An 11,808-nucleotide genomic window follows, 5' to 3' on the forward strand; every position below is an offset into this window, starting at 1 on the left:
TCTTGGTATGTGGTGAGGACTGCATCATTCTCCCCTTCCCCTTTTTTTTTTTTTTTTTTTTTTTGCGGTATGCGGGCCTCTCACTGTTGTGGCCTCTCCCGTTGCGGAGCACAGGCTCCAGACGCACAGGCCCAGCGGCCATGGCTCATAGGTCCAGCCGCTCTGCGGCACGTGGGATCTTCCCGGACCGGGGCACGAACCCATGTCCCCTGCATCGGCAGGCGGACTCTCAACCACTGCGCCACCAGGGAAGCCCTCCCCTTCCCTTTTAACCTGCATCAATCTCTATGCGATTAACGCCGTCTAACTCATCGTTTACTCTGCCAGGTGTGTCTACTGAACAGCCCTCTGGCTCACCAGATCCTTGTCTCTGCTGATCCTCACTCAGACTTATTTATTCAGCTCTGCTGTTGCTAAAATGCACCAGTTAAACTCAGTTTCAGAGAGAAAAATGTATCCAGGATGGTTTTTATACCTTCCCCTCCCTGTGCTGAAAGAGGTAATTCACGATTGAAAATGACTTATCTGAGGAATTTTCTCTAGGACTAAAATCCTAGATTTTTCTCAGCTATTTGTTTTAGCATCTCAACTTTTTTTACTGATAATATTTTCAATGCCTGAGAACATGTTCGGTGTTTTAGCTTTTTACTGTATCTACTTTGCATACAGAAGGACATACATAAGTGTACAGCTTGATGCGTCTTTGCAAACAAGACATACCTGTGTAACCACTCTGTCATTTTTCAAGTCCTGATTTATCCAAATAAGATTCCATCTAGAGGAGAAGCCCCAACTGTGGGCCCAGATCAGAGCCTTTGTTAGACTCACCAGGCCTCACAACAAGCTAAAAGTAGGTTTAACTCTGTCCCTCGTGCAGAAGAGGAAATATAGGCTCCGAGAGTCTGGCCGCCACGCTGGTCAGAGGGCTGGGGCTCAGACCAGCGACCCCAACCCCGACCCCCAGCACCAAGTCTGACCTCTTCCTACACCCCCTGCCCATCTGGCCCGGCTCACTGTACGGCATGACCTGCTCTCTGGTCTTCCTGGAGCTGATGTGCCCGAAGTGTGGGCCCCAAACAGTGGATGGGTGGACAAATGGATAGATGGATGGATGGATTGACAGGGATGGGAGTGGCAAGGACAGCAAGTCTCTACTTTGCTTCCCCTGCGGGTGTCCTTGGAGGGCCTTATGTTGTCCAGCCAGGGACCCTGTAAACTTGTCTTCGGGCATCAGGCAGCACACTGCCCACTTCCTTGCTGAGAACTCCGTTAGTCCACTGGGAGACCAGAGCCCACATATATCGATTCTCAGGTAACAGGTAGCACTTACCAGGCATCTGCTGCATCCCCATCATCTGCATCGGGCTGGTCCATCACTCGGACATTTAACAAGAGCACGACAATACACTGACCAGTGAGAAGGATGCAGCCATAGAGCTGGGGCAGAGTCCTGGAGGCCCTGCCGGGCCAGACATCACCCATTAACAGCCAGACAGGGGGCTGGGGGCACTGGATGAGGTGCTGGGCATCTAGGGGTGGGGGGCTCTCTGGAGCTCAGGCAGCAACTGTACGGAAGTTTTTCAGTACTTTAACAACTGACCTGGACACACAAGTGCACCCTGAGTGACCATCAGCCCTGCTTGGAGACCTCGTGAAGAAAAGATCTATTCTTCACTCCCAGAGAGCTTGTGACTGAGCTGAGGAGACAGGTGAGAGGTTCACAGCTGGAGAGAATCAGTGCTTTGGTCTCAGCTGGTCAGTCCATTTGCTTGTCCACCCTTGTGTATCACAGCCCTGCTACCTGCCAGGCACTGGGGGATGACTATAAGATGGTCCCTGCCCATAGGAGTGCACCTTTTACAGGAGGATTGAGGCAGCTACACAGACAACCACAGTTTAATCTCATTTGGGTTGATACGCTGAGTTTGAGATCACTTTAGAGCATCTTCATGGGAATTACCAAGCTTAAAGCCTCACGGAATCACTTTTTCTAATTCCCTGTATTTCAGATGGGGAGCCTGGGGTCCACGGCAGAGAAGTTACACACTCCAGGGTGGAGGACGAGTGCAGAACCACACTTCCTCGCCCCCTCCCCTGCCCCCTCGGCCCCTCTGCATGTACCACATTTTGGCTCCAATCCTGGAAGCAGTAACTTCAAGGAGGTAGAGAAGCTGCTGAGGGTCACATGCTGACAGCTTGACAAAGGGGCAGGTCACAAAATTATAATAAGCCAACGACAGCAAGAACTCAAAAGCAGGACTCTCGGGGGCCACCTGTGTAGGGGCACTTGCTCCACCCTCCCCAGTGGGCCTGAGCTATCAAATTATGCTCAATTTAAAAAACTGAAGTAGAGTTGATTTATAATATTGTGTTAGTTTCGGGTGGACAGCAAAGTGTCTCAGTTATATATATATATATATATATTCCAGATTATTTTCCATTACAGGTTATTATAAGATATTGAATATAGTTCCCTGTGTTGCCATATTACAGCAAGTCCTTGTTGCTTATCTATTTTATGTTCAGTAGTGTGTATCTGTCAGTCCCATACTCCTAATTTATCCCTGCCCCTCCCTCTTTCCCCTTTGGTAACCATAAGTTTGTTTTCTGTCCATGAGTCTGTTTTTGTTTTGTACATAGATTCATTTGTATTATTTTAGATTCCACACATAAGTGGTATCATACAATATTTGTCTTTGTCTGACTTCACTGTTTTGTTCAATTTATTTGCTTAAGGGTATAAGGTGAGTACAGTGTTCTCGGACGTTTTATATCTAAATTATAAAAAATACGTTTACACTTTGGAATTGTCTTTACTTGTCCACCACAGTCACCTCTGTGGAACCCCTGTTTCCTGGCAGGGTCGATAGGGGATTTTCCAGGAACTCTGTAGCGCTCTCCTGTGAGAATCACATAAGGAAGCTCACTGTCTGTTCTAAAGGCACAGTTACAGTATAGACCAATCACTGATTTACCAAAGTGTACAGGATCACCTTTGCTTACTCTGACCTGGGCACTCTTTTGAAGGAAAATGGATTTTGGATGTAAATGCTCTGGGATGACTCCACAATCCTGGGACATAAGCCACTCAAGGCCCTTGGAAGCAGAGATTCAGGAACCAGTGGCCAGGTTCACCAAACAGGTAAGGGGCCCTTCCCACCCTGAGGGGTACCCCACTTGCCAAGTGATCGTGGGGTGCTGGCAACCCCTGGGCCTACCTCTTTCTGCCACGCTTTTGTCACAGGGAAATTCCAGATTTCTCTAGAGATCATCTGAGCTGCTTGGAATCCTGCCCTTTGACCTGTCTGGGCTGGCGCAGGCCTGGAAGGAAGGGAAAATAAATAAATATAAATCCATTTGGTCACGGGCAAAACATTTATCTTTCAACAGGAAGCTTCCTGAGGAAGAACAGTGGAGGGGTTTGGAGGGAGAGCACCGTGTGAGACTTGGCCTGTGCAGGCCTTTGCTTGTCAGGGTTAGTGCCTGGCATGCCCCACGGGGCCTCGCCAGGAGTGGCATCATGGCCACACTGAGTGCTAGCGCTGCATGGATACCCTGGAGCCCCTGCCCCTCCCACCTTGGTCCCTCCAGGGGTGCACCTCCCTCTGAGCCAGCGAGGGCAGCTGATGGGCCCAGTCTGGCTCCCTGCAGCTTCCCAAGCAGAGGAGGAAATGAGTCTTTGCCACTGAAGCCAGTGAGCCAGCCTCCCTCCAGGAGCTAGGTCTTCCTCGGGTCTGTGGAGGAAATGCTGGGGAGAGGGGTAGGGTTGGGAAGCCAAACTCACATGTTTCCTGTGGAGGTGTCATTGGACCTTCCAGGATCCTAAAAGAGAGAGGACGCTTGTGTCCTTCTGGTAATGGCCTTGGGAATCACTTGCCTGTGACATTTGTCACTTCCCCTTTATATCTATACATGTCTGTCCTTGTCTGGCTCTGGCCAGAAACCTTGTGTGTCCTTTACATTCTAAAGAATAGTTGGGGTCCCAGAAATCCTTTCCTGAAGCTCAAGGAAATCCAGTGATCTATGGTCAAAAGTCCATTTGCTTATCAGCTGGTGAAAAGTCATGGTGTCTCTCTCAAGCTCCACCCAGTAGATGATGTCTATTCTGTAAGTCCCAAGGGCACCTTAAAATGACCACATAGAAACTAGCTCCCCACCTGCCCCTCTTCCATCTTCTTGTCCTACTCTACCCTCCTTCCTTCTGCTGGACATCTGAGAACTCACAGTTATTCCACATCCCCCAAACCTCTTAACATCTTAAATCAGAATCCAGGTGATTATCTGATGTCCCAAAGATGTCCATTATGACAACCCCTATTTCACTTGATTTGGTTAAATTGATCTCTTTTCATTCATTCAATTATTCATTCATTCATTCCAGACACTTCTAAGGTGCTGGGGCCCTCTGCTGGAGCTAGAGTCGCAGAGGTGTGGAGGATTCAGGTTAGGCCTGATGGGAGAGTAGCATAGACAACTACCACCCACACCTGGGCCAGCAAGAGCACTGTGTACTGGGCTGGAGGGGCAGCCCTCTGTGGGCTCCATGCTTACTGCACACCCATTCACCAAATATCTGGATCGCTTGCAACAGGAAACACAGGCCACAATATAGGGGTCAGTGTAAACAGCAGAGAATCAGAAGATGCGAAAAGGGTATAAACTAGGCTCTGTCTGCATCATTTATTGTTAGAAAATTGTAGTTCATTCATTCAGGAAGCTTGATGGATAGCTAAAGCGGGTCCACCAGGAAGAGTACAGAGAATAGCAGCCCCATGGTGCTCCTCCATGGAGCAGGCCAGCCCCTGAGCTGGCGCATCACATATATCAGCACGAGTAATCCTCAGCATGACCCTGTGCAGTAGGTTCTCTGCACATTCCCATTTTATAGGTGAAGAAACAGGATCAGAGGAATTATGTGTCTGGCTCACCGTCACAGAGCCAGAGCTGGAATTCAAATACAGGTCTGTCTGACTCCAGTGTTTCTGTTGATTATGGCACAGAAGGATTCCTTGTTTCCACCAGCTTCTTTTTAATCAAGGCAGACCAGGGATTCACGCACTGGCTAAGCTAGCCTTTGAGTGAAGTGACGTATATTTAGCACCTACAAAGCAACATTCACTGTTACGTGTTTGCTGGTATTCTGGGAACTGACTGTTGACAATTACCAGTGAGGTTTTATCTCAGGTTATGTTTTGAAATCTCAGCCCATATTTACCTTGCCCACAGAAAGGCTCTGGAAATGGAATGGACTGAAAGTCAGGTGATTGAAGTTGTAATCCTGGACTAGCAGGGGATTAGCAGTGTAACCCTGGAGAAGTCGCTTTTCTCTAGTTTCAATTTCCCTATTTGAAAATGAAAAAGAACACAACAATTCTACTGTAAGACTTGGAGAGAAGTACAGGTACATCAAGAAGCATGCCCAAGTATGTTCATGGCAGCGCTGCATGTGATTGTGAAAACCTGAAAACCACCACAGTAACCTCATGTAGTAGCCAACCTCCAAGTTGGCCCTCAATGACCCCACCTCCTGGTATTGCCCCAGGTGTAGTCCTCTCCCATTGAACCAGTGTTGTTATGCATGACCAATAGCCAGTAGCACATGGCAGAGTGATGGCATGCCATTCTTGAACTTAGGCTATAAAAAGACATCAGCTTCCATCTTAGGTTCTCTCCCTCTTTCTCATCACTAAAGAAGCTGCCTTGTTGTGAGCAGCCTTATAGAAAGCCCCATGCAGAGAAAGACTGAGTCTTCTTGCCAATACCCATGTAAGTGATGGCTTATACCTTATACGCCAATGTTTTACTCCCGGCCAAGTCTTCAGTTGACTGAAGCCCTGGCCCACAGCTCAACTGCAACCTCATGAGAGACCCTGATCCAGAACCACCAGGATAAGTTGTTCCCAGATTCCTGGCCTCAGAAACTGAGTAGATAATAAATGTGTGCTGTTTTAAAGTGCTAAATTGGGGGGTAATTTGTTACACAGCAATAAATAGTTAATACACGCCATACTATAGAATTTTATGCAACAGTTTAAAAATAGACTGAACTTTGTGTGCTGATATGGAAAGGTTTCTAAGATATGTTGTTTTGAGAAAATGATAACCACAGAAAAATACACAGAGCTATATTCCTTTCACATAACACACCATCACCACCTGCTATATTTTTTGTGCATTTACATATGCATGTATTGATACATATGTAGTAAATGAGCCATCATAATATACCAACAAATCAACATTAATTTACTCCTCAGTAAGGGGGTCAGAGGAAGATGCAAAAGAGCACTTTCATTTTTATTCAATACATTGCAATTTCATTTTAGACTTTCATCATGATAATGTATTCATGTATAACTTACAAACAATTTTAAAAATTCTTCTTTAAACAGAGGGCTTGGACTATATGATCAATGAGGTCTCTTTCAACTCTGGTGTTTTACAGTTCTATTAAAATAGTCACTGAATGCAAATTAAAAGAATGAGATAACATTTATTACCCGTTTGTTGGCAAGCATTAAAAAGTTCGATAAATTAACTATTGGCAAAGATGTCGGGATAACTGGTACTCTCATATACTGCTTCTGGGAGAATAAAGTGACAATCAATTGGGAAAGCTGGTAAGGATGGGAATAAGATAATATCAACTAAAACAAAACATGCAGGGCTTCCCTGGTGGCGCAGTGGTTGGGAGTCCGCCCGCCGATGCAGGGGACACGGGTTCATGCCCGGTCTGGGAAGATCCCACATGCCTTGGACTGGCTAGGCCCGTGAGCCATGGCCGCTGAGCCTGCACGTCCGGAGCCCGTGCTGCACAACGGGAGAGGCCACAACAGTGAGAGGCCCGCATACTGCAAAAAAAAAAAAAAAAAAAGAAAAGAAAAAAATATGCAGACTCCACACCCTTTCAGGTCTAACACTTCTATTTCTAGATATTCATTCTTTTACATAGAAACATGCCAGAAACCAGATGGTGTTGTATTTATTGACATAAATGCTATACTGTAAGGAGCATTCTGTAACATACCAAAGGATACACATGGCAGCAGGGCTTGCAAGAGCAAACACAAAGATATAAGTTAAATGTCCATAAATAGATAAGTTAGTGTATTTTCATACTATGAAAAACTATGAAAATGAATGAGCTAGACTTATACATCACAATGTGGATAAATCTCTAAGACATATCAAGTGAAAAAACATACTGTAGAATGTTACATATGATACCATTTAAAACCATAAACACATTTAAAACTATAAACACACAATACCATCTTGTTTCCTAATGTTTTGATGAAAAATCATAGAAAAAAGTCAGTAAAGATACAAACCAAAGTCATAAGGGTGAGTGTTTGTGTTTCTGGAGAAGGGAAGTCTCTTTTAATTATCCCTATAACTGAGGGGTAATTAAAAGAGACAACCTTTGTCTGCAATGTTCTGATGTGATTAAATAGTTATAAAGCACTAGTAAGCACTATGTAAGAAATGTATTTAAATATTCATGTGTCATTAAAAATTAAGTTATAAATAGTCATTTGCTCATGCTAAGAAGAACTTTGGCTGGATGAGTAGGAATTCTGATATGTTAAGATCAGTATATCTCAACTCTGGCTGGCTGCACATTAGAATCACCTGGAGCTATAGAAAAAATGATACTGGTCCCGGCCACACCCAGCAACTCTGGTGTAATTGGTGAGTGGCTCTGGCCTTGGTGCTCTTCAAAGGCTTCCTAAGTGATTCTAGTGGACAGTCAGGGCTGAGAACCCTTGATTTACAGCAGCAGGCTCTGAAAAATTCTCACAGATGGTAGGACACTGAGGAAACATAATGATGTGGTCTCCTGGATTGGATGCTGGAACAAAAAAGGGACATTAGTAAAATCCAAATAAAGCCTATAATTTAATTAACAGTGTATACCAACGTTAACCTCTCAGTTTTGATAAATGTATCTATTATGTAAGACATGAACATGAGGGAAGCTGGGTGAAGGGTGTAGGGAAACTTTCAGTACTATCTCTACAACTTTTCTGTGAATCTAAGACTATTGCAAAACAAAAAAGCACTATATACCTTGGATAATTGTCTTGGTGATATTTTAACTCTTGCCGACTTAAAAAAAAAATCTTTCAGGGGCAGAGATCAAGATGGTGGAGTAGGATGTGGAGCTCACCTCCCCCCACAAACACATAATAATACATCTACATGTGGAAAAATTCTCACAGAAAACCAACTGAAAGCTGGCAGAAGATCTCTTATACAACCAAAGCTGCAAGAAATATCCCCACATAACCAGGTAGAATAAAAAAAGAAAAAAAAAAAAAAAGGGAAGGAACTGGAATAGAACCTGTGCCCCTGGGAGGAAGATGTGAAAGAGGAAAAGTTCCCTTGCCCTGGGAATCCCTTTCACTGGCAGGGAGGTCCACCTGGGCATATATGGTGGTGGAGTCACCTGTACTTTGCTCGAGAGGAGTGTGCAGGTGCTGGCTTGCTAGCAATCAGGGCAAAGAGAGACTGGCAGTAATGGCTGCCATGGTCACCACACCTCCCAGCCCAAAACACATGCCTGCTAGTATGTGCAGTGGCTAGGTACTGAAACTCAGGCTTCAGAGTACAGACCCTGGGAGAAGACTCAGTTTAGCTGTGCAGAGACAGCCTGAAGGGCCTAGAGTGTGGTCCAGGCCACCACTGTTAACATGTGCAAAATGGTACAGGTCTGCCATAGGAGCCCCATTATCAGCACATGCAGGATAGGACACGGGTCTGCCATAAGATACCCACTGTCACTGTTCTCATAGTGGCATGCAGCTCTGGCCATGGCAGGCTTTGTGAGGGCTCACTCATGGGAGGCAGGGTATTGGAGCCAAGACTGGAGGTGGGTCCATGAACAGTAGACTTTGTTGATCCACAAAGAGGGTGGTGGGCAGTGTAACAGAATCTCATGTCCCTGGTAAACAGCCCTGTGGGAGGAATATGCAGTGATTCATTTCCCAGTGGGAGGGCTCCAGTCCCACCTACCTCACACCACAGCTTACAGCCAGATCTGGGGGCTTCTACTCCAACAAGTGGGGACCAGACCCTGTCCCTGACAGGGCTGTGACAGCCATAGAGCAAAGAGGAGGATTTGCCCAACAACCAGTGCAGGCTCTAATCACCACAACACAAAATACACCTCCTACCAATGGGACAATGACCAGCACACTCTGAGGAAAGACATAGCTGGCATCCATACCAAAAACAGTCCTCACACCAAAAATTTTGGATGCGTACAGTCTACACAGGGATGCTCCCCCAGAAAAACAGCCTTCAAGGTCACAGTAGATAACTTTTTCTCCTAAATACATAGAGTCAGAGAAACTTAAGTAAAGTGAAGAAGCACAGGAACTACTGCCAATTAAAAGAGCAAGAGAAATCCCCTGAAAGAACAAACAATGAAACAAGAGTTCTCCATTCTACCAGACCCCAGGTCCGAAAAGGAAGTACTAAAAATACTAAAGGAATTAAGAAAGATTATCAAAAGAAATGCAGATCACTGTAACAAGGTACTAGAAACTATAAAGAGGAACCAATCAAAATTAGACAATACAATTGCTGAGATAGAAACCAATCTAGAAGCAATGAATAGCAGACTAAATAGTACAGAAGAATGAATAAGTGACCTGGAAGATAGAATAATGGAAATTATGGCTAAAAACTTTCCAAACCTAAAGAAGGAAACAGATATTTAGGTATGGAAGCACAGAGGGTCCCAAAGAAGATGAACCCAAACAGACCCACACCAAAACATATAATTAAATTGGAAAAATTTAAAGAAAAAGAGAGTATTCTAAAGGCAACGAGAGAAAAATCAGAGTCATTTACAAGAGAGTCCCAATAAGGCTATCAGCTAATTTCTGTACAGAAACTTTGCCATCCAGAAGAGAGTGGCATGATATATTTGAAGCCCTGAAAGAGAAAAGCCTGCAACCTAGAACACTCTACCCAGCAAGATTATCATTTAGAATAGGAGGGGAAACAAAGAACAACAAAACAATGCAGCAATGTTAAACCTACCCTAAAAGAAATATTGTAAGGTCTTCTCTAAACAGAAAAGAGAAGGAATCCATAGGAAAGGAAAAAACATAATAGGAAAGGCAAAAATGTAAAAGGATTGAAGATAACTTAAGCCAGTACACAGATTAAAAAACAACTAAAAATTTTTTGTAAAAGCGATTGTAACTATAATAATAGCAAATGGACAAACATAAAGATGTAAAATAGGATATAAAAATCATAAAGTGTGGGGAGGGGAGTAAAAAAAGTAGATCTTTTAGAATGTGTTTGAACTTGTATGACTATCACTTTACAAAAAGTAGATATAGTTATGGGTTAACATACATGAAAACCAGCATAACCACAAATCAAAAAAATAAAAGAGTCACAAAAACCAAAAAGAAAGGAGCACAACTAAATACAAAAGAAAACTATAAAACCACAAAAGTAAAAACAAAAAGAAGAAAGAAAAAAAGAACTACAAAATCAACTGGAAAACAAGGTTTAAAATGAAAATACATACATAATTATCAATACTTATTTTAAATGTCAATGGACTAAATGCCCCAATCAAAAGACATTGAGTGTCAGACTGGATAAAAAAATAAGAACCTACAGTATGCTGCCTACAAGAGTCTCACTTTAGGCTGAAAGAAACATATAGATTGAAAGTTAGGGGATGGAAAAAGATATTTCATGCAAATGGAAAGGACATGAAAGTGGGGGTAGGCAATACTCATATCAGACAAAAGAGACTTTTTAAAAAGTCCATAAAGAAGGACACTAAATAATGATAAAGGAGGCATTAAAAGAAGAGGATATTACACTTGTTAACATATATGCACCCAATATAGGAATACCTAAATATATAAAACAAATACTAACAGACATAAAGGGAGAAGTTGACAAGAACACAATAGTAGGAGACTTTAACAGCCCCTGACATCAAAGGACAGATCTTCCAGACAGAAAATCAATAAGTAACAGAGATCCTAAATGACACAAAAAAACACTTGGACATAATTGATATCTATAGGACAATATATACCAAAAACAAACAAACAAACAAAAACAAAAAACACAGAATGCACATTCTTTTCAAGCATGCGTGGAACATTCTCTAGGATAGACCACATACTAGGACATAAAACAAGCCTCAACAAATTTAAGAGACTAGAAATTGTTTCAAGCATCTTTTCTGACCACAGTGGTATGAAACTATAAATCAACCACAGAAAGAAAAATGGGGGAAAAAAGAACATATGAAGACTAAACAACATGCTTCTAAAAAGACAATGGGTCAATGATGAAATCAGAGAGGAAATCAGATATACCTTGAGAGAAAATGATAATGAAAACACCACCTTACAACATCTATGGGTTACAGCAAAAGCAGTTCTAAGAGGAAAGTTCATAGCGATACAGGCCTTCCTTGAGAAACAAGAAAAATTTCAAATAAACAACCTAACCTAACACCTAAAAGAATTAGAAAATGAAGAACAAACAAAACCCAAAGTCAACTGTAGGAAGAAAATAATAAAATCAGAGAGGAAATAAATAAAAGAGAAATAAAAACATAGAAAAGATCAATAAATCCCAGAGCTGTTTTTTTGAAAGGATAAACAAAATCAACAAACCCCTGGCCAGGCTCACCAAAAAGAAAAGAGAGGACCCAAATAAACAAAACAAGAAATTGAAGATGAGAAATAACAACTGATACCACAGAAATACAAAAAAAAATAAGAAAATACTACGAATAGTTATATGCCAAAAAATTGG

General features: G+C 42.9%; 1 long non-coding RNA gene across 1 annotated transcript; it reads right to left on the reverse strand.

Moving 5' to 3' along the window:
• Positions 1-304: 304 nt before the first annotated feature.
• Positions 305-4,985, reverse strand: LOC309806805. Its single transcript, XR_014294443.1, has 4 exons — positions 4,929-4,985; positions 3,785-3,822; positions 3,219-3,321; positions 305-1,697 (listed from the first exon to the last, which is right to left on the reverse strand). It is a non-coding gene; the product is annotated as an uncharacterized lncRNA (long non-coding RNA).
• Between the last annotated feature and the right edge of the window lie 6,823 nt (positions 4,986-11,808).

This window comes from Mesoplodon mirus, assembly GCF_964341445.2.
Source record: "Mesoplodon mirus genome assembly, chromosome: 6".
NCBI lineage: Eukaryota > Metazoa > Chordata > Mammalia > Artiodactyla > Ziphiidae > Mesoplodon > Mesoplodon mirus.